The sequence below is a fragment of the Apus apus genome, chromosome 4 (genome assembly GCF_020740795.1).
Source record: "Apus apus isolate bApuApu2 chromosome 4, bApuApu2.pri.cur, whole genome shotgun sequence".
Taxonomy (NCBI): Eukaryota; Metazoa; Chordata; class Aves; order Apodiformes; family Apodidae; genus Apus; species Apus apus.
The window spans coordinates 17,803,964-17,825,520 of NC_067285.1; the positions used below are offsets into that span (position 1 = coordinate 17,803,964).

The 21,557-nt window shown below is 41.4% G+C and overlaps 1 protein-coding gene across 14 annotated transcripts in view; it reads left to right on the top strand.

Annotated features, from left to right (window-relative positions):
- Positions 1-5,670: 5,670 nt before the first annotated feature.
- SLC16A12 (solute carrier family 16 member 12) overlaps positions 5,671-21,557 on the top strand; it is a 29,497-nt gene continuing 13,610 nt past the window's right edge. For 2 of the 14 annotated variants that reach the window (XM_051618451.1, XM_051618450.1), the window contains exons 1-3: positions 5,672-6,062; positions 7,310-7,431; positions 7,960-8,020. The gene's annotated coding sequence lies outside the window, so the exon portion shown is untranslated. Of the gene's footprint in view, positions 6,063-7,019; positions 7,432-7,959; positions 8,021-9,603; positions 10,067-10,168; positions 10,334-11,925; positions 12,009-12,180; positions 12,308-17,367; positions 17,467-19,616; positions 19,756-21,557 lie in introns of those variants that run through there. The other 12 variants (XM_051618449.1, XM_051618456.1, XM_051618445.1 and 9 more) reach the window with 11 other exon arrangements.

Here is a 21,557-nt window from a genome sequence, read left to right on the forward strand (position 1 = left end):
GAGGTATCTAAACAGTCTGAAAGCAAACCTACTTGACTGCATAGATGAACTTTTACTATAACTGGGACAAACTGGAACTTGGAGCAAGCAAAGCTCTGTTACACTGAGAGTTTTTTTTTTTTGAGAACCTAGAAATACCCAGATCCTTGCATCTTTTTGGGAATGGTGAGGGTGAAGGAGCAGACTTCCCTCAGGAAGATCAGCTTGCAGAATTAGTGTGTATTCAAAGCCTAGTTTTGGTATACATTGATGAAATCTCTTAATTGTCTAGTCTATGTTCATCTAACTTCTGAAATTTGCTAAGGTAATTATTAGGGTACGTTGGAGCAGAATGAGTGGGATTCCTTGCTCTCAATTTTATGGCTTGTGCCAAGGTCTGCTGCTTTTGAACTTGAACATTTCTTCTTGTTGAGAAACGTACTACTCTCCTCATCCTCTCCCCTTAGTGAGGAACCCCAATTTTAATGATTTTGGCAAAAAGTCTAATTACGCCCCATAGGAAGAAGTGTCAGTGTTTTAAGTTTTTGGACTAAATTGTTGGGGGAAAGTTGCTGATGCTGGCTGAAGAGTGCGACATGACTAGGAGTATTTATTTCATTGGATTTAATGGAGGCTAGCATGGGGTGTAATGGGGGGGGGAGGGGGCAGTACAGGAATCTGACTTCTAGGACAAGTGGGGTGTTTGCAGTGCATTCCAACCTCAGCAAAGATGTCCTGGTTTTTCACTGTTATCAGCACTTATGTTCCTTTTAGACTGTCACAAGATACTTGCAAGTGATTTTTGGCAGGACACAGCAGAATTTTAGAGATGGGGAAAACCATATGGGGTTGAACTGGTGACAAAATAAACATACATGATTGTTTCCAGTTGGATGAGTTCTACTGGGATCTGTTTTTAAAAGTACAAGGTGTCTTTGAGTTTGAGGTTAAATGATATACAGGCTATGAAAAAGACTACAGTCTGTTTTGTGTCTTGCTACCTCTCAGTGCCTGGGAGGTAGAGGACATCTGATCTCTAGGATGTCCTGAAAAATAAATGCTTGTTTCAATCTAAAAAAACTAGATTTTGGTTCTCTAAGTAATCCTGGTGCTGATTGGAACTTACGAGTTGCACAGTTATTAGTGTGTCTGGAGAGAAAAAAAATGTAGGGACTGTGCAATAAGAATATGTTATTCAAACCTCCCACTACTGCCTCCCCCCAAAAAATCTCAACAAAAAGAAGCAAAATACAAACTGTCGTTCTAATTGTAAAAGTTAGAACCTGTCAACTGAAATTCACCTCAAGCAAGACTAGTTACTGCCACTTGGAGACATGGAAGAGAATTGAGTAAGAAAAGCTGAGGATTACAAGATGGGAAGCTGCTGAGCCTGGGAAAGGGACATGGCAGCACTATCTTCAGAGGTTTCTGACAGTGACATGGAGCAAGTGGGAAGGGCACACCAGGGTTAGCAGTAAACTAGCTCTTTGTTAGTGCAGCCAGTGAAGAGATGGGGAGGTTAGACTGACAGAAGGGCAGGCAGTGTCTTGTCCCAGTTCAGAGGTGAAGATGGGTGCAGCTGCATGGTCATGAGCTAAACAAGTTAAGGGTTACTGCTCAGGTCGAGCTCCCTGGTGTAAAGTTCCCGGAGAGACCTGTGCTGAAGCCTTAGGTCACTATTCTGTATGCAGATGTGCTCTATAGTGCAGGCAGCAGCCTTGTCTCAAGCTTGCTTGTGTCAGTACATGAAACGCGCATTGGGGAACGTCCTGGCATCTGGATGGTTTTTTTATTTTTTTATATCAAAACCAGTTTGTGTTGGCAGGAGCACAGCTTTTTTTTTTTTCTGCTGGCCTTCAGCAACTTGCTCTGTAGTGAGCAGCTGCACAAAGCAGCAGGTTGCAGCAGCGGGTCAGCAGCCTCCTGCTGCTGCCTTGCCCTGAGGCAAATCCTGAGATGATGGCAAAAGGCAGGATGATGTGGCCAGCAGAGTTCCCAGAGCAAAGTGCTTTCTTTTCATCCTGCATGGTTATTTCTAAGCTGTAGATGCAGCTATGAAAGGTGTGTTTTAAGGCAATGAAGGAGGGCAGACAGCCTGAAATGGCATCGTGTTACACTTAAAACAGCACTGTGTCACTCCCTGGTCTTGCTTATTTTGTCGTGACAGACAGAGCACTTCCAGCTTCAGAAGTGCCATTCCAAGTTGACAACTTCACTGTTTTCTAACTCTCTGGATGGATGATCCATTCATCTCTCTACCAACTTAAAAGTGTGAGCAAATACAAATGTTGTGTCCAGTACATAGCAGAAGTTACCCTTTAACAAATGCTACAATGTACCAAAGCAGTCTTGGCAATGTGTGTACAGAATTGAGTTTATCCCTCTTACTGGGATGTCTATTAAATCCATCCATGAGGCTGTGGACTCAGCTGACCATGTTACCACTTTCATAATATGTTAGAATTTTATTTTTTTTCAAGTGTCATGCTTTTTGGTTGAAGTTCTTACGTGAGAGGAACCTTCCCTTGTGAGGGAATACATACTCTCTGCTGCCTTGAAAGCACTGAGGAAAAATGCTTAGAGCAAGACAGAGCCTCATCAAGAACAGCCACTGGTTTGATAATGCAGCAGATTGTCACAACAGAGAAGACAGTGCTTCAAGCAAGAGGATGGTGTGGCTGCTGGTATGTTGAGACTTGCTTGGAGTTGGTTTTTTTTTAGTTGCTGTTGTTTGTGGGTTTTTTGGAGTTTTTTGTTGTTTTTTGTGGTTTTTGTTTGTTTGGGTTTTTTTGTTTGGTTGTGGGGTTTTTTTGCATCTGTATGTGTTAACCAGTTGCACAAAGTAGCTGGTTTTGGTTTTTAGAAGTTGAGCTCCCAGTGCTACCCTGAGGAAATGGGTATGTGTGTGCTGATAAGGATGTGGAAGTTAGTGCCTCAAGCCCATAGGAAAAATGTGCAGATCAAAATGGTTTTTCCTACAAGCTTTTATAACAGTTTCATCAGTTGAGACTCTGCAATCGAAGTATTCTTGTGTAAATCAGTAAATCATTGCTTACTGGCAGATGTGTAATACTGTGTTGAGATAGTATATTTATCTACTCCACTGAATTGGCCCCCTCTGTCCTTCCACTGGCATTACCCCATCAATGTCCTAATTGCTTCCATACTCAGCCCAGCAAGCAACTGAGGCAGCACAGTAAATGTGGTCTGTGAACGTCTACATTTTGAAATGCAGTAGTACAACATGTGCAAGACAACTGAAGCTATGAGAAGCTTGTATGAGCAGCACAGGCTTCACCTGGAGATTGAAATAAAAAATTATCATTGGAATTGATTTGAATAATGAGAACACTCTTGTATTTAAAAAATATTTTTACTCTTTTTGTTTATAAAAAGGAACTGTAAAATAATGCATATTCAAAAAGCTAAATGAACTAATGTATTTTCTGTTTTCAAAGCTGGCTGGCTAAATGAATCACAAAATGCTAAATTTACTTAAAAGAATTTTTAGTTCCTTTTAGCAGAATTGTTTTGGGTTTTGAGCAATCTTAGCCTTACTGTTATTTGAATAAGTAAACAAATACATGCTGTTCCTATGTCCTAAGCATGGAGCATGCTGTTACCCAGCTAGCATTCAGCATATTGTACTTGGCTACAAAAGGCTGCATGAAAAAAATCCAGGAATATTTACAAAATAAACCAAAGCCACTCCCAAATTTCCCAGTGTTTTAGCAATTTCCTTTTTTAGCTTATAAAGTGAGTTATCTCTTTTCTTCAAACATAAGAGGTTTGAAGTCTTCTCTCCAGCAGATTTGCCTGTGCAGTGAGGTGGTTTGCCTCTTCAAAGGGGAAAGAGCGGTGCAAGGGAAACTGCTTTCTGCTGGTGGCTGCAGTCCATAACTCATCTCACACTACAGCTTTTCTTTTACAGGTAGGACAGAAAATATTCAGGAACTGAACTTTCATAAGTCTTCTCTCCCGTCCACCCTTTGTTCTGATCACATGAGAAATTGGATAAAAAAAATTTAAGCAGAAGAAGAGAGTCACTAACCCCTAAAAAGAAAATCACCTTTTATTCATGTGAAGAAACATCAAAGTCAACTTAGCTTCTGTCAGGAATACTAGTTTTTTTCAGTTTCTAATATTTTTCTCCACTATTAGGAGCTTCATTTTTAACCTGTCATACAACATATCTCCCTGTTCTGGATTTCTTACCTGAAAAGGTTGTAAAATATTCTTTTTCAGGTTTCCGTGAGCATCTGCTTCACAGCATTATGAGAATTTTTTTTTGTTTCATTTTATACACATTACTACAATTCCAGGACTGGTATCTTAGAACTTTATAGATGTCTTTATAGGAGCAGAAGAGCTGTTAGTAATACTGTGCTGTGGAGTCCACTGACTACTGACTGGTATGTTACAGAAATTATCTTTCCTATATATGGAGATAAATGAGTTTGGTGACTGAAATCTCATTATTCACAAGAGAAAAACTGGCTTTTCCTTTGCTAGCTTATTTACTGTGCAGAACTGCCAGAAGAAGGAAAATAATTTACAGTTAGTTCCTTTTCCACCTATCCTGCCATGATAGGAAGCTCATGGTATACGGCTGATGACGCAGTGATGGGAACTTCTGGGCTCAGAAAGTAAGGCTGAATACACAAGCATCAATGAACTGATTTTAAAAGCAAACAAGCAAAATACCTTAATTAGTAAAATATTACTCAGCCTTGAGACGTCCTAAGGTTATCAATGTTAGATTTACAGCAATTAAATGATAAATAATTAACATTCCATGTCTCTTTACTGTTTTAAATGTCACGTCTCGAGCAGGGAAGTTTATGCTCCAAGCCTGTATGCAGATGTGCATTTATCACCTGAGTGGGTGAAGGATGCCTCTACCCAGGCCTGTGTGAAAGCCCATCTGTGCACAGGCACGTGTGTGAGATTGCAGTCCTTTTTGCTTTGCAGGCCTACAGCCACATCCCCAGACCTTGTACAGCATCTGGGTGTTTCTACAGCAGAAAAACCTGGTGAGAAGGTGGGTTGGTTTGTGCTGAGCTGTTAGCTCTTGAAGGGATGATGCCTCAAACTTTTTCCTACCAAGTGGTACCAGCAGCACAAAGAAGGGTCAGGTGCTGATGCTGGTTTTCCCACTGGATATGGTGGCCAGCCCTATTCTAGCCTCTGCCCCTCCCGAGACCAGCATGCTACCCATGGCGGGGGGCACAGCTGCAAGCCACGCTGTGCCCGCACACCTCTGCCCACCTCTGGGCACCCCATAGCTGCCTGGGGAAGCCTGTCTCACGAATGTGTGTCTCATTTCAGGGGGCTGCTGAGCCTCCATACTAATAAAAAAACCCCACAAAACCTCACTGAGAACCCATGAAGCACATCTGTGTGGCCAGAGGGAACAGAACCCAGTGCCAGAATGGTCGCAGTTTGTCCAGCTTTGCAACCGGGAGGCTGATACTGAAATGCAAGCCTGTGGAGAGTCAATGTTGTAATATTTACCAAGGTATCTTGATACACAGAGCAGATAGTTTCTGAGGTACTTTAAGCTGGTTCTGGTTTAGGTCTCTGACCACAGATGCTTAACTCAGGAAAAAGCAAACAAATGGGAAAAACAACCCCACTTTACACAGAGTAAAAAAAAAAAAAAAAAAAAAGGGGGTGTGAGGGGGCCTGTGAGCTTGTGTGTTGCTTAAGTGCCCCTGGAATAATCTGGTACATCTACAAATAAAACAGGAATCTTTGATGCTTGTTTTTGTGTGGAATGACAATAGTTTCTGCATTTGTTAACTCTGTAAATGTTTGCTGTAGATATTATCAATGAGGATAATTTATTTGAAGGAGTATATTAAAGTTTAAAGCAAAGAAACACTTCCCCTGGCATGTGGAATACAACTACAGCAGTTAGGTAGTAAAAACTCAATTGAAAGTAGTCCTAGCTGTTAAGCTGTGCATTTTACAGGTGAGGTAGAGAGAGAAACGTCTGGAGGCATGGCAGATCCTGGGATGGGTGAGCAGCTCTCCCCGACATGCCCAGCAGTCAGCGAGTGCCAGCTGGAACTTTGTCTGAGGTACAGCCAATTCTGGCCAAGTGATGGGTTTGCTGTGATGTGGAGGTATGGAGAATCAGTGGTGGCTCTCCACCTTCTTTTACTTGGTATCTCATGTTGTTTTGGGAAGTCAGATAAAGACAACTTGCACTGCCTTCAGGCTATCAACCTAGCTCAGCCCACTTTAGCTTGTGAATTTCCCCAGGAGTTGGTACAGACAAGGTGATGATGAGCAGGATAAGCTGTTAACACCAGCTCTACAGAAGAGAACAGCAAGCCATACTCATCATCCAGCAGAGAGAACAAAAACATAATGCCACACAAAGTTGTAGAGCCACGGAAGCGGTTAGCTCTCCTCAGACTACAGTGACATTATGGGCCGCATTTAGTGTCTGATTCCTGTATGGGATGAAATAGCCTGAGCCTCTGGTCCACAGTCAAGTGGATATGGAAGACAGACTGGAATGGCGTGCAAAGGCTCACTTCCAAGTACAACTAGTTCAAATTTATTATTCCCATGCTGCAAAAAATTCCAAGATTTAATTAAGTTTTGCTTCTGGTGTGAAATGAATTTTAGACACTTTAAAATTTCCTTTTTTTTTTCCCCCACCAAAAAAAGCCTACTAGCAGGAAGCTTAGCAGGCTGCCAAAAGAAAGACATTTGTTGGATAAGATTATTTTATTTATTCTTTAATCTCCTGCCTTTACACAGCCAAAAGTTTGTTAGAGCCATGTTTGCGTAGGACACTTGTTTTGATGAATCTGTGTCTTCAAGCAAAATTGTTGCACTGGAAAATTCTGGCTAGCTGCAATCTTTGTAAAATACGTGCAACAAAATGTGTCCAAAAGGCTCACTGCATGTGCTTGGACCCAGGATTTCAATGACAGACCAGAAAGAATATGCATACAAACAGCAGCAAGGCAAGAGGTTTGAAATGTGGGTGCTTTTAATCAGTAAAAAGAGATGAATCAACCCCTTTTTCAACTAATGGTAAGTATGGATCTGCCTATACTTAGTTTATATGAATGAAGAGAGGGTATTTCTGCCAAAATTTCCAAAGATTCTGGAAACATATACTCTTCATTAGGCAAAATATTTTGCAAGATGTACCTGCATCTAGTTTTGGGTGTCATTAGAAACAATGCTGTTAAATGAATCTTTTGGTCTGATGCCATATGATGGGCTTACATCCCAGGAATTGCTGCTGTACATCTATAACATGGACACAGAATAACAATTACATGCCCTTTTTTTTTTTCTAACCCAGGTTCCATATATCACTTACAGCCATGTATTTTGAGGAATTCATCAGTATCTCCTGAAGCCCTGTGTGTCCGTAAGCAATAGAGCTTGCCTTCACCTTCAGAAAGGAGCCTCCATTGGCAAGTGGTGAGTACTTTACCTTCTTGCCTTGAAGTCAGCAAGATGTTGACTGTAGCTGCAGAGAAAGAACTGAGGGAACCCTGGGAACCTGTGAAGGTTTTGGCTTAATTTCCACTGATGTTGTGGAAGCTGTGTCCCCTTGGCTATAGGATGCCAAAGGTTGTAGATCTAAGTGTTAGTGACCAGATCTAAAAATGTTGCTCTGAGCATGCTATTGCGGTATATCCTGTACTGTTGGCTGCCTGTATCAGGGAGGTGGAAGAATAGGGCAGAGGAAGGAGGAAAGTAGGGGTTTCAGTTTACCATTGATAAAACTAAGTATAAAGTTTCAATTAAAGAACGTATTTTAAGAACATACGTGCACAGGAAGGGCATTCATTAACTGTACCATAGCACCTAACCATCCTCCAAACTTTAAAGCATTTATCTTACCCTTTAAATTCCATAGTGTTAGAGCTAATTTTTGTTTTGTTTTGGTTTTTTCTGATTTTGAAAGTTTAAAAGAGTGTAAAGGTTTTATTCTTGTTTGCATAGGGACCGCACCAAAACAAGCTTCTTCCTGGATGTGTTGTTTTTTCCTGGTCAGGCACGCCAGGTGAGGGAATGTACTCCTTTGGTGTTGTGATTACAGCAGTTCTAGAGGAGGAATATGCATAGTCCCTGGAGGGATTATGGTCATTACGAGTGAGTTATATTGTGTTGCTTGTCAAACTATGAGATGGAACAGTGCAAAGGATCAGTTATCTGGTTTCAGCAGTTGAAACTTGCATGAGAAAATCTGTTCTAGCAGTGACAAGAAGCAGCCTGTCATGAATGTGTAAAACATGAATGTAAACCAAAGCTTTGTATTTTTATTCGTCTTAGAATGTTGCTCTAAAGAGCCAAATGAAGTTGTACATATTGTGATACCTAGTTTGTGTTACTTCAATGCTGAATATGAATTTATATAACAAATAGCCCAAAAGCGTGTTTTAAAGTTGTTATAGTGCCAATGGCCAGGTCAGCAGAGTATGAACAGTGTTTCTGCCTCTCTGTGTATTCCTGGCACATATAATACACAATGTGGCTCAGTAGTGCTCTGACCATACCTTTCCACACCACAGAGAGGAAAGCATTACCTGTTGTTTACCCAGATGTCAAAGTATCAGCAGCCAACATACATAACTACTGTCATTCCCATCGCTGATGGGAGTTGACATAGAGATGCTGCCAACCAGACTTGCAGAGGAAGTTTGGAGCAAAGCTATGATCCCCAGTCTCTCGTGCTTAATGCAGAGGCAGTCTTGTTCAGAGCTATTATCTTGCAGTGTTGCAAAGTACAAATATAACCTCTTGAAATTATATTAGCAGTGCATTTTGGCAAGAAAAATCTCTCACTGTGAGCCACTGTTTACTCCAAGTACAGGGAAAAAGCTTTCCAAAACATTAGAGACCTGTAAAAAAGGGGAAAAAAAAAAAAAACACCTCACCAAGAAAGTAAGAGATGCACTTTTTTGTTCAAGAACAAGCTTTTGTTACCCACAGAGTTGGTAGGGAAAATGTAGCCCCTTTTCTCTACAGCTGCTCTGAGCTACCACACTGCAGGAAGGGGAGTAGGTGTGCTGGGGAAGCTGTGCGTAGGTGGTATGGGGTGTCTGTCCAGCACACAGCTTCACTCCACAGCGAGCAGAAGAAGGGGGAGAGCAGTCTTTCCTAGACACTTCATGCCACTGTCCTGTACAAAGTAGTGCTGTCACCTGGAAGGAGGGGAAGTCTTTTCCAATTAATAAGCCACCTGAAGCTGCTGTGCTTACCCAAATTGTGTGTACTTCCTTACATGGAAGGATTTTGAACTTTCCATGGAGGGAGCAGTGTAGCAAAGGCCTCCCTGCCATCCTCTCTTCTGGCTGTGCTTGTGCACTCCTGAAAGCTTTGCACTTGCTCTTTATAGCAGCGCTGAAAGGCAGCAAGGTCCTGGATGAAAGACAGGAGCCAGACAGCCCTTGTCTGGTGACAGTATTTGGGAAGGGTAAGAAATGCTCCCATTTTATCTTTGTTCACATGGAAAGTGTCACAGGATGTTTAATGTCCCCTCTGAGCAAAGGCCTGCTGTTTTCCAGATCTTGTCTGAAAACCCATGCAGTATTCAGCGGGCCACTTAGTTTATCTTCCTTGGATAAACAAAAGGCTGCTGGAATTTGAAACTTGTTCCAAGAGTCTAGGGTCCAAAGCCTGCTGAAATCTGTGGGAGTCTCTCCCCTAGTCTGGGGTATTGAATTGAGTTTGAAAATGTAAAGGTTAGTGATCATCAGCAGCATGATCCAAATGGTGCATAGGGCATGCAGGGCTGGTGTGTGTCACAGTGGGCCAGCTGTATGCACAAGTTTTGGTGTTATTTCCACTTTTGAGTGTTGCTTGACTTTGGAACAATTTGAAAATACCATTTGAAATGCCTGCGAGCACTGATCCAGAAATCCCAGTACAGGCTTTGCCTTGATAGGAGAGGAAAAAAAAAATAAATACAAAACCAAGCCCTCTTAATGCGATGAAAGCACCCGTGGCCCTGTTGAGAAGCACTTTTCATGCTGGTGAAGGCATCACGCAAGGAGGGACTCGGGACTCCTGGTCCCTCTGACGACAACTTGACAGAGCCGGAGCCACGGTAAGGGGGAGCGCCCCGGGAGCCCCCCGGGCCCCGCGCAGGAGGGCTCGCCAACCGCAGTGGGCTGCCGGGAGTGCTCCGGAGGGAGCGGGGGAGAAGCCGCGGTGCCCCCCCGCTTCCTCGCCCCGTCCGCTTTGGAACCCGGGGTGTAAAGCCTGGCCCCCACCCTGCTCCCGCGGAGCCACCGCCCCCGCGGGGGCAGCGCGCACCGAGGGCCGCGCTCCGCCCCGCCGCGCTCCTCCCGCCGCCGCGGGGCTGAGCCTGCAGGTAGGGGCTGCGCGGGGGGCGCGGGGCTCGTTCCCAGAGCTACAAGGGGGAGGGAGGGAGGGAGCATCCCCTGGCGGGAGGGTCTCCGCGGCGGCGGTGTCGGCATCGGAGGGGGCGCGGGGCGGGCAGCGCGGTGCTCCGGAGGGGCTTCAGCTGGATCGCTTTGGTGCTCTGCCTGAAACATGGAGCTCGGAACTGCAGAAGCGTTAAAAACCAAATAAAAATCACTGTAAAGGCCACCAGTAAATTAAATATATTAAATATAAAAGCTGTTGGTTAGATTAAATGCTAGTCAGTTAAAGAATAAACTGCCTTTTAAGTTCCTAGGTGGTATAAGGTGTTGTGTTTTTTTTTTCTTGTTGCATAAGCAGAAAAAATATACCTGTTCAGAGAGGGCTAAAAGAGCTGGCAGAGTGGGGCTTTGCTGTGTGCACAGTGTCCGTGTGCATCCGGACCCTCCTGGCTGTCACCTAGACCCGCGGACACAAGCTGTGTCTGTGTGTGGGGATGTGGCTCTCAAGAAAGCTCTGCAAACTGATCCGCAGACGGGTCAGGCTGGGAGAGCTGGTCAGTGGTTTTCCACAGAAATAGTTACATGTGAAAGTGACTAATCACTTCTGAACATCCTTGATACTTCTCTTGGAATATTAATGTAATTCATTTTCAGGAGAATACTTAGTGCCTTGCAGAGGGACAGTCCCTTGCTCTATAATATACTTAAGCCAGGTAGTATTGTAGGTATGTGTCTTACAGGAGATTTTGTGTTCACAGCCAGGCTAAGTTCAGAAAACTGTTCAATGAAAAAAAATATATGCCAGAAGATACAATGAGTGTTATCCTTATTTTGAACTTTGTGATAATTTGTCCCTTCTTTGTTGAAGGGTTCTCTTTAACATCTCTGGGGTAAGTTGTTAATTAGGTATTTGGGATGAATTTGGGTTCCCATGATAGCCTTTTGACTGAATTGATTTCATTAACAAGCTGCTTTGGGGTAGCTGAGTCTGTTTTAAGTCCACTCCTGCAGTGGCAATAAGGAAACATTTCCATTAGTGCTGGGAAGTTTGAGGATAATATGAAACTTAATGAAGTGAAACAGGGTTGCATTTTGCTCAGTGATTCAGTTAGGGATGTGTTATCCCAAATCATTAGCTGTTACTATCCTTTCAAGTGAATTTTTTAGCTGTATGTTGCTCACTATTTTCTGTGCTTTTTGTTTTATATTTTTTCACTTGCCTTATATTTAACTTTTACTTTTCCACCTTTTGCAACAGTATTACAGAAGCTGTACTTTAATGTAAGGTTTCACAGGGCTTCCCTTAGGGCTTCTCTATTAATGCTTTTAAAATTCAATCATTAACTTTTGCCTTAAACTCAAGCTGGAAAGTGATGCTGAAAGACAATATAGCACAGTGTGTAACTCTGTTTTACAAAGCTTTAGCAGTTTATTTACCTGATATGTAAAGAAGGGAAACCTCAGAAACCTCTTCCCCCAGCCTGCATATTCACTTCAGCTACAGGCTGTATTTCATTTACCTAACGAGTAAACCTCATGCGTGACTGCATTGGCTATGTTGGCTCTTGCCTGCAACTGCAAGAAAGGGGACTAGGAGACCCCCAGGGATCCCTTCCAGATCTGTATTCCCAGGCCAAGATCCTACAGACTGGGCACAGGAGGGTAAGATTTTTCGGATGTTTCAATGCAGGCATAATTGCTTCCTCAGGGAGAACTTTGGCATATGTTTCCTTAGAGAACGTGCTTGCGTAAGCAGCCCCCGGCCACCCTCTGGGCTGTACTAGTACAACCATTAGCGGGACTGGTGGTGAACCACATCGGGAAACTGCCACGGGTTCAAACACATATTTTCTTCTTTGTTTATTGATTACTTTTAACTTTGCTCTGTCTGACTGTGTGGGTGCTGTGTCAGGGCTGAGAAGGTAGCCTGGCAGGAGGGAACGCGTGGCAGGGAGCAGGAGGTAAGGGCTGTTCCCACCAGCACTGTTGCTGCTGAAAGAAATGATTGCTTATCAAATTGTGGCCAGTAGTAGATGACATGGTTAAGGCACTTTCTTGGAAAATGTAGCTGAATGCTCAGTTTTTTTAGTGCAGTTGTGTGGTTGTGTGCACATGCCATTAGCTGTATACATGAAGAACCAATTCGCTTTTCTGGCGTGATTCTCACTTTTCACCTAATGATTTTGCTTTTGTGATGTATAGCTATGTCTTTGTATAACTTCAGGATACATTTCCTATTGTATTCTCTCTTGCAGTATGAGGGTTTCAAAAGCCTGTTTTTCTGGGAAGTAGACATAGGCTTCGTAAGGGTTTGAATATTATTAATCAGATTATATTCAGCTGGATAGGTGGATGCCTAAAATTCTAAAACGGAAGATTAAACCACCCCTAAGAGGGTGCCTCTAATCCTAGAGAGCATAATTGTCACCTGCATGTAACTTACTCTCTTTTACGTGGATATATAATATTTATTATACTTTTGAGTGTAGTGTAGACCTACTGTTCTGTATCGTGGAAGTGATTAGGAAAATAGCACTGCTTTGTAATTGGTATGGTGAGACTGAACAGTCAGTGGAGTATAAGCTTTCTGTAATCTGCTATGATTTATTTCAGTCTGGAGAGCATTGATGCTTTTGTGCATTGTTTTAGGACTTGTTCTCATTCTTTCTTTAGACACTTTGTTTCTCTGTCATGATCCTGTTGTAGCCAGTAAGAAAATGCTTTCAGCACATCAACTTTTGTGTAGTGTGTGACTATTTGGAGAATGATGGTACGCTTTCTTGTTCATAGAACTTTAAGGGGTACTTACTTGCTATTCCAGTCTTTATTCACCAGAGAAAAACCACAGAGTTGTTTTCTTCTAACCTAAATCAAGAAGCTATATTAGAGTTATGAAAAATGTGTTACCTTTACCCCCTGTGATGGGTCACTACACCTGCAGCCTGGGTTGTCTTCTTAGAGACTCATTTATATTTTGAAATGCATTTTGTTCTTTCTAAGAGGAAAGAGGCTTAATTACTAGCAGCCTTGTGAGAGTCAAGTATATTTTTCATATGCTATATGGTTGTCTGTATTAATTGACATATGTATTTGTGAGCAGTAAGAACACAAGCCTGCAGGCAGGAGGATCCCAGCCTATGGTATGGCAAAATTTGGACAGGTGCATTCCTTTAAAACCACAATTGTAAACACCCAGGCTAATCACTCAGTTTTTCTTTACTGAAAATGAAGGTGTTTTCTATTTGGTTTATTGAACTTCAAAGATAGTTTTGTTTTCTTGTCTGGAAGTTGTCTGCTCTTGATATGATGCAGTAAGCAGAAGAGCTGTTGCCAAAAAGAATGGACACCAATTCAGCTGCTCTGGATGAAGACATCTGGATGGAAGATTGTCTTTCTGGATTCTCTCCTTGTCTCTCTCTTAGGCTTGTAGCATGCTGGATGTAACAACATGCAGGGCAAGCTGTGATCTTCCGATCACAAAATCTTTGGAGTTAAGGTCCCTCCTGCTTTTGGAAGAAGTGTTCTCCATGTTCAGTACCAGAGGGATGGGGTGTTGTCTGCCCAGCTGCTCAATGGCACCAGGCTGGCACAGTAATAGATGATATCATAATACAGCTCAGGATCCTGCAAAATGCAGGGATAGCCCAGAAGCACATACAGTATCTTTCCTTTCACTGTAAAGGTAAAATCTATCACTTGTGTCTCTGCAGCATTTTAAGCTGTGCAGGCCCCTGAGGCACCACTTCTGAAGCAAGGGAACTTACTCAGTGGTAAGATTAGCCAGCATTTTGTGGCAGACGTCTTCCCCAGAGCCTGTGGCAGCTGGAAGTTGTGGAACTGGCTTGAGGGAATGAGATAATGTATTTTATTAATGAATTCGGCTGAGCCTAATTTTCATTAGTAAAACTTGGTTACTTTGCATACAATACAAAAGCCATTGAATAGCTGGTTTTCAGTTGCAGTTCAGTGTTGGAGAATTGCAGGTTATCCACAAGGCAGGATATTCTTGCTGCTTTTCCTTGGGAATTAAGAAAAGTGAATCAGCACTCTTTGTTATTATTTGTTTTATGTGTCATATTTATTAGTTTCTGCTTATTTCATTTGATGAGATAATGAAGTGAGAAGGCAGTAAGTGAAGTGATTTTTAGCATCTGCTTTTAGACATTATTTCCACTGAAGGATTGTTGGTCTCTTCCCCCCTCCAGATGATTTTCTGGGCTTTTGTGTAAATGCTGTCTTGGAGTGTTATGGACCTCCACACTTGTATGCACCAGGAAACAGGCTTGCAGCTGATGCAGTGTTTTGTTTGGGTAAAGCTATTGAAGTGAATAGAGTTTAAATTAATGTAAAAACAATATAACTGAGATAAGTTGCACTCCTTTTCCTATTAAACATTATTTTCTTTAACTGTTCTGGTTGTCACAAGAATCTATTCAGTTGCTGGGGAATATTACCTTTAAATGCTTTTTGCATGATAAGTGCATTAGTTGCTGCCACAGGATCATCATTACAGTATCCAGAAATAATGGTAATGTGCAACCCTAGGCCATACGTAGATATTTAGTTACAATGTATGTTATTGTTTGTTTAACTCACTGGTAGGTTATTTATGGAGAACTAATTTGTCACCCTTTTCTTTCCAACCTTCCAAGTTTTTGTGCCATCTGGGAGAGACTGGGAATTATAAATTTTCCTTCTGCTAGATGAGAACTGCCTTGTGCTTGTCAAGAGAAATGTCCCTTTTGGTCCTGACACTTGGTGATACCACCAAAATGACATCCATAGTTTTTCCAAGAGACATGACCAAACTTCTGGGATTCCTCAACTGTCTCAGTTTGCTAGTTCCTTGCCTACACACAAATCAGTGCACTTAATATTTGGAAGCTCTTCTTGAATTAATTTTAAGCATTAGATAAGCGTGCACATGAAAATATGGTAAAAGAAACTTCAGTTCTTGATTGCAAAGTTGGAAGCAAAGTTCCAGAGAGGATACAAATAGAAGAAGAAAACATTATCTTTGGATATTAAAAAAAAAAAAAAGTGTTTCCTAGCCATTGCAGAAGATCCTAGAGTAAAGTTCTGAGTACAAAACCTGAGAATATGTTTTAGCTAATGACAACCAAACTCCTGCATCCAGTTTTCTGAATAAGACCGGAAAGTAGTTTTGAAGTTGTGAATTTAACTCCGTGTTCCTCAGCAGGACAGTGCTGACCCCTTTCTCTCCCTTTGTTCAAGATGCAAACAGTCTCCTGTCTTTCACTTTTTTAATATTTTTTTTAATTTTTATTTTTTTATTTTTTATTTCAGTTCAAAGCTTCCTTCTTTCCTTCCTGCAGTTTTTGGATTTCTCCCAGTGTGGATGTGATGACTCTCACTTCACAGATGTGAAATGCAAATGTGGGAAGTGGGATCTTTTCCCTGCCTCTCTAGGGATTTCCAGGAGTCTATGGTGCAGTGGAGTTTCTTAGTTAATGTGACTCAAATGGTTTTCCTGCTGGCCACTGTGCTTTTGCAGCTGTTACAGTACTTAATAAGTTGTGTCTTAAAGCGTTCACTGTATGCTCATCTTAAACTTGGTTGGCTTTGAGAGCTTCTCGATGACCACACAAAACTTCTTAATTTAATCTGGTATAGGCAAATGCCTCCTCCTCCTCCTGTCCATTTTAGAGTTTATCTCATTATTGTCATGTTTGAAAATATCAAGCTTCTTCAACAGAGTGTTGGGAGCTGGTTCAGGCAACTTGCTGATTGGTGTGCAGTTCAGAAGCTGGTAGTACAGGACTGTGGGCTGCTTGTCTGTGGTCGTTGTCCCAGCTCTTCTCTGCTCTGTCTTCATTTGCTGATACTGCAGTAAACTATGTGATCCTGTGTCAAATCATGTGCATTACTTGTATGCTTTCCCTAAGCCACCAGGACACTTGGATTGGTAATTTCTTGGCTTTGTTCCTCTCCTTCAGAGGCCCTTCAAACTCACCACCAGGTTTGTAACCTAATGTTTGGAGTCAGTGCTGAAGGAATCGGTTTGCACATTTTGATATGCTGTTGTTGTTACACTTCTCATTAGAAACAGCTTTTCTTTTCTTATAGAAATAAACATTTCTGGGAGTTCACATTGTTGGTTTTCATTTTTTTTTGTTTGTTTGGGGCTTTTGTGGGTGTTTTTAGCATTGCAGCTTTCCAGAACATGTCCTGTCAATTTGCATAACAAACCACTGTCCATCTCTTCTCATCATGATCATGTCCAGTGCTGCAACATGTTCCTGGAGAGTTCTTTCCCCTATTGACTGTATCTGTTGGCAACCCTGCTACCATGCAAATATCCCCTTAAATTACACTTCTATAAAAGTTTAAAAGTTACACTATGTGATATGCCTAATCTAACAAAGCAACACTACTTGGTCTGGATAAAGGCAATAGGTGTTTGGGAAGCTTCTTCATAAAATGCCCTCTGCCTTTTAACTCCCTTCCTTTCTCTTTGTGAAACTTTTGTAATAGCTTTTATTTAATTAGTTCTAAGAGTCCTTGGGGCAGCTATAGCATCATACAAGCAGTAGCAAGTAAAAGTGCCTTTTTTGAATGGAAAAAAATGGGAAAAACAGAGCATGTGAAGCTGGTGACAGGCAGGATAATGCGTGAAACGAGTGGAGTGTGTTTTAGGGTGGCTGTGAAGGAAGAAAAGGATATCAGCTGGCACTTGTGGAATGAAAGTTGGTTGGGATTTTTTTTTCTTCAGGTGAATTTGGAATTTTGTACTAATATACAGTTTATCAAATATAACCTGCCCTAATGTGAAATGCCTGGTCAAGAGGAAAAATTATCTAACAATGCAAGATTTAGAGCATGCAACAAAGCTTTGTTTAGGAAGGTTCATAGTCAGATATCGCTAGGAACAACTTTCCAGTGTGTTTCAGGCTACCAACATAAACGGGTGTTACTTAATTGGAAATGGAAACTTAACTCATTGAGAGATCTCTTAGTTGAGAAATAGGCATTAATTTAACTTAACCTTATTTTTTACCAGTTTTGACATGAGATCAAGATTTTCATCAATGAATTTATGGGTGACCCAACAGTTCACTGTGACAATTGTTCTTTGGGATACTCCAAGTTACTCTTTCAGGTAATTCAGAAGACACAGTTTAATAATGCTGTCATAATAGTTATTTATTCCTTAGGTTGGGTGAATTTCCATTATAAATAGAAAATACTATCGAAAAAATCACTAGGCCATGTTCTTTTTCACAGAAAGAAACTCAGTTTCACCGAGAGAAGATTTTAAGGAATATCATCCTCGGTGATCAAAATATAAACATGCATTTTAGACATTATTTTAGACATAATTTCACTGTCTGATCATTCTTGATTTGTTTTTGCTTCTTTTGTCATCCATGTAATAAGCTGTTTAAAGTGAAACTGATCCCACTAAAAGGATTACTGATAATGGGATCTAGTTAAGGGGCAATTACAAGGTTGGCTGGAATAATAGGAGAAGATAACTACCGAGTCCTCTTTTTAAATCTCTTGTTATTTGGTTCCCAATTTTACATGTGGTTAAGATTTTCACCAAATGATAATTATATGACTGTCCAACCTGATCAGCTATCAAATGCTTTTTTTCACGATGGCTCCTTGACCAGTAATGTCAATAAGGAAGCTGAGATAGAGGAGCCACAACTACTTTTTTTTTGTTAAGCTTTCTTATAACTCCTATGAGAGCATTATACCAGGTAGGAAACTTATAGTTATTGCTGCAGTCTTTTCCTGAATTTCTTAGTCAGGTGTTTGTTTTTATGAAGTTTCTTATGCAGTGGTTCAAGATGCTGCAGTTAGTCTGTAGGATCACATGAAGCAGCAGAGCCTACATAGTTTCCTTCTGAAGTGTTTCCATTTGAGAGTTTCCCAATAGGAGTGTCTGGGTGTTTCACAGCAGATTTGGCAGGCTGGGCTAGTTCTTTGGTAAATGCTCTGCTGCTCTCAGCTGCTGTAATTAGGACTGGGTTTAACAGGGAGAAGAGTTGGAGCATTTTTATCAATTCTTTTATTAACTGTTCTTAAATACATTTCTAGGGTTTTTTTTAACAAATAGCATCAACCTCTTTCTCTCTTTTTTTCCCTTTTCAAGTCCTTTAAAATTTCACTGTTTATGGGCTCCTTTATTGTTGCTGTCTAACATTTAACAAAGTGCCTCCCTAACATGTCGTCTTGCTGCTCTGTATGGGCTCTTCTTTCTTTTACAGCTACCTGTCTTTTCAGTGTAGCTATAGAAAAGACCAACCTGATACAATCTGGGCAAAGTGGTTTCCTGTTTTTCTACTTACTGTCTTATTATTCTTAACATAACTCCAACTTCCCTCCTGTAAAATTTCTGCCGTCCCTACTTAGAAGTTAGTTTTCCTGACAGAGGCGCCCTGGGATCTTTTGCTGGAGAGTTAAGCTAATCCCATACTTCTTGTGATCAGCCATTTTTTCAAGCATTTTCTCAAATTACATTTCCATTCCTTAAATGTGAAAGTAGGTGTGTTCGAACACTTACTGTAATATTCTGCTTGCTTGCTGACAGTTCTGTGTGTCTATGGAGCTGAGAGATACAGCTGAGGAATTGAACAGGAACACCAGAGAAAATGAAAATTGAATTAATTTTTAAAGAATTAAAATAGCCAGAAGTTTTGAGAGAAAAGGTAAAATGTATTTGATAATATGGATAATTTAATTTTTTTTTTTTACTTTTTGCATATAAAAAAAAAAAAGAGGAATGTTCTTTAACACAAAATTAAGAAACTGTTTTTCTGGACTGCAATACTAATTAGGAGAAGCACACCCTTAAGTAGCATGGAAAGTTCCTGCTAATCATTCCTGCAAATGATGTAATCAAGCAGCTGCACCAGTACTCACTCAGCAGAGGGAACTTGAGGCACTTTTCTCAAAGCTTTAAAGTTTCCCTAGAAGCTAAATTAAGCAAGGATCTAATTGAAATATGGATGGCTTGGTGAGGCTCAATGGAAGGCTGAACATGAAGAAGGTGCTGATCTGCCCAAGACCTGTCAGTTGTTAACTTTCAGTGTGGAATTTCACTAAGACAAACTGTTACTTGTGAGTAGATGAATGTTCACAATATGCATGCTGTCAGATATGTTCTTCCTGGTTAGAGATTTGGTTTTATGACATGCTAAGGACTTTTCCTCGTGACCTCCATCTGTTTCCTTGTCTTGCGTTTTAGTGTTTGATGTTTCCTTCCCGGCTTAGTAGCTTCCCTGTTGTTATTTTCTGAAGTTTCAGGGTGAGAGGAAGGAGATGGATACTGAAGAGAACAGACTAAGCAGAGCATAATGTGGGAACGGGAGAAGCAACATGGAAACCGAAGGGATGTTAAACAGCTCTTAGAGAAGGGAGGTGCTGGCGAGGGACATAGGTGAGTGGGCTGGTGCAGAAGAGGTCAAGAAAAGTAATAAAGATATTACAACTGTCCTAGAGCTACATAAATGGGGTAAATATAGGAAAAGATTAAGACTGGCCTAGAGCTTGGTGCATACAGTGGTAAATGGAGGAAATATTTGCAATTCCTTTGCCTTTCACTCTAAGCATTAATGAATTTTCTCCAGCTATGCTTAAGCTACTTTATACTTGTTCTTCATAAAATTCATCTGCACGACTGTTCTCCAAGTGACTTTGAAAGCTGTGTATGTTGTTGTTCACAAGAAAAATGGGGTTTAAACTCACTGGTGGGAATAAATCTGTTCTGGGAGTGCTTCCTGGCATTCTGGACACAGAGGCTGTCATGCTTCTCTGGCCTCACCCGACCCATAACTGCTGTGAAGGTAGTAAATGTCATGTACAGTTTGTGTATATATGTCATCTTAATGCACAGTCATTTTGATTTTGTGTAGCCAGGATAGTGTGAAGAAGCAGAAAGTAGGGTGAGACCCTGTGTTTGGTCTGGGAGCTGTACGCTACTGCCAAGGGGCAGCTCTGATATAGACCTGACCTTCTGCCTGTTTCTCTGGCTGAAGCCCTGTCCTTCTATGTATGGAACATTTTCAAAAAGTATCCACAGTGTTTGGCAGGTGAGGTAGTATTTCTTGAGATTATGGAGCTGCCCAGGTACCCCAAACACTATAAATGGAGCAGCCGAACAATGTAGGAAAAAAAGCAACCCCTTGGTCCCCAGGCAGGCTGGTGTGACTGTGCCTGCTGTTCCTAAATCCATCATGCAAATGCTTCACATCTTTACATTGTTCTGATATCATGATTTAATCAATTTGTTTAAAGAAGAAAACATTCATGGTGGAAGGAGGCGTGGATGGAAGGGGCAGTGAGTGTTTTGCAGTGTGCTAGGTTTTAAAAGGTCAGTGGTTCCTGTTGCAGTGCTGGCCAGTTGCTAGGCTGCTGTGGATTTCTGTGCTCCTTTCCCTGGCAAAAGGGACCTCGTGATGAAGTGCAAGGTTATAGTAGTGCCTTTTTAGTAACCTCACTTGCTCCTTTCTACTGCCTGAGCAGATTGGGTGAGGGAGATGCCCTCAGAAGCAGTTGTTTTCTTTCCAGAGTTTTCAAAAACAACTCCTGTAGTAACTTCTAGGTTATTTATTCTGCCAGATTACCTAATGGATTAACTTGGGGAACAGAGTTGCTGTTAAGTGAATGGTGAGGGCACACTGGGTAGCTGAGGCTACCTTCACCCCACTTACATCTTCTTTGAACTCATGCAGAGCACATTTACTTAATGCTTGAGTGAAAATTACCTAGCAAAGGTTGCGAAGTGTAGAACTCTTTTGTGGGCTTTTATTTTAACCCTACTTTCCTGTAGCCATCTCAAGCAGCAGGAACTTTTATGCATGTCTGAGATGTGTTTAAAATAGCAACCATCACTGCCAGTGTGGATTAGGCCTTGCAGTGCTAAAAGTGGAGCAGATACAAAACAAGAGTCTCTTATTCTGCACCAGAAAGGTTAAGAAAAAGATACAACATGAGAGCAAACCAAGGTAGGGCTGGGACGGGGAGGATATGTTTACTCAGACAAAGTATGTGCTTTCTGCCCGTTTCTCTTTGTTTGCAGGGTCCACAATCTGTATTATCCATTATATGGATAATTACAAACAGCATCACAGTGTAAGCAAGTAAAGTTTTCTAACCTCAGAATAAAAATGCCAGGATGCCATAGTGTTTATTAGACATGTGCTGCAACATGAAAGGTAATTATTTAATTTACCTCTTAGT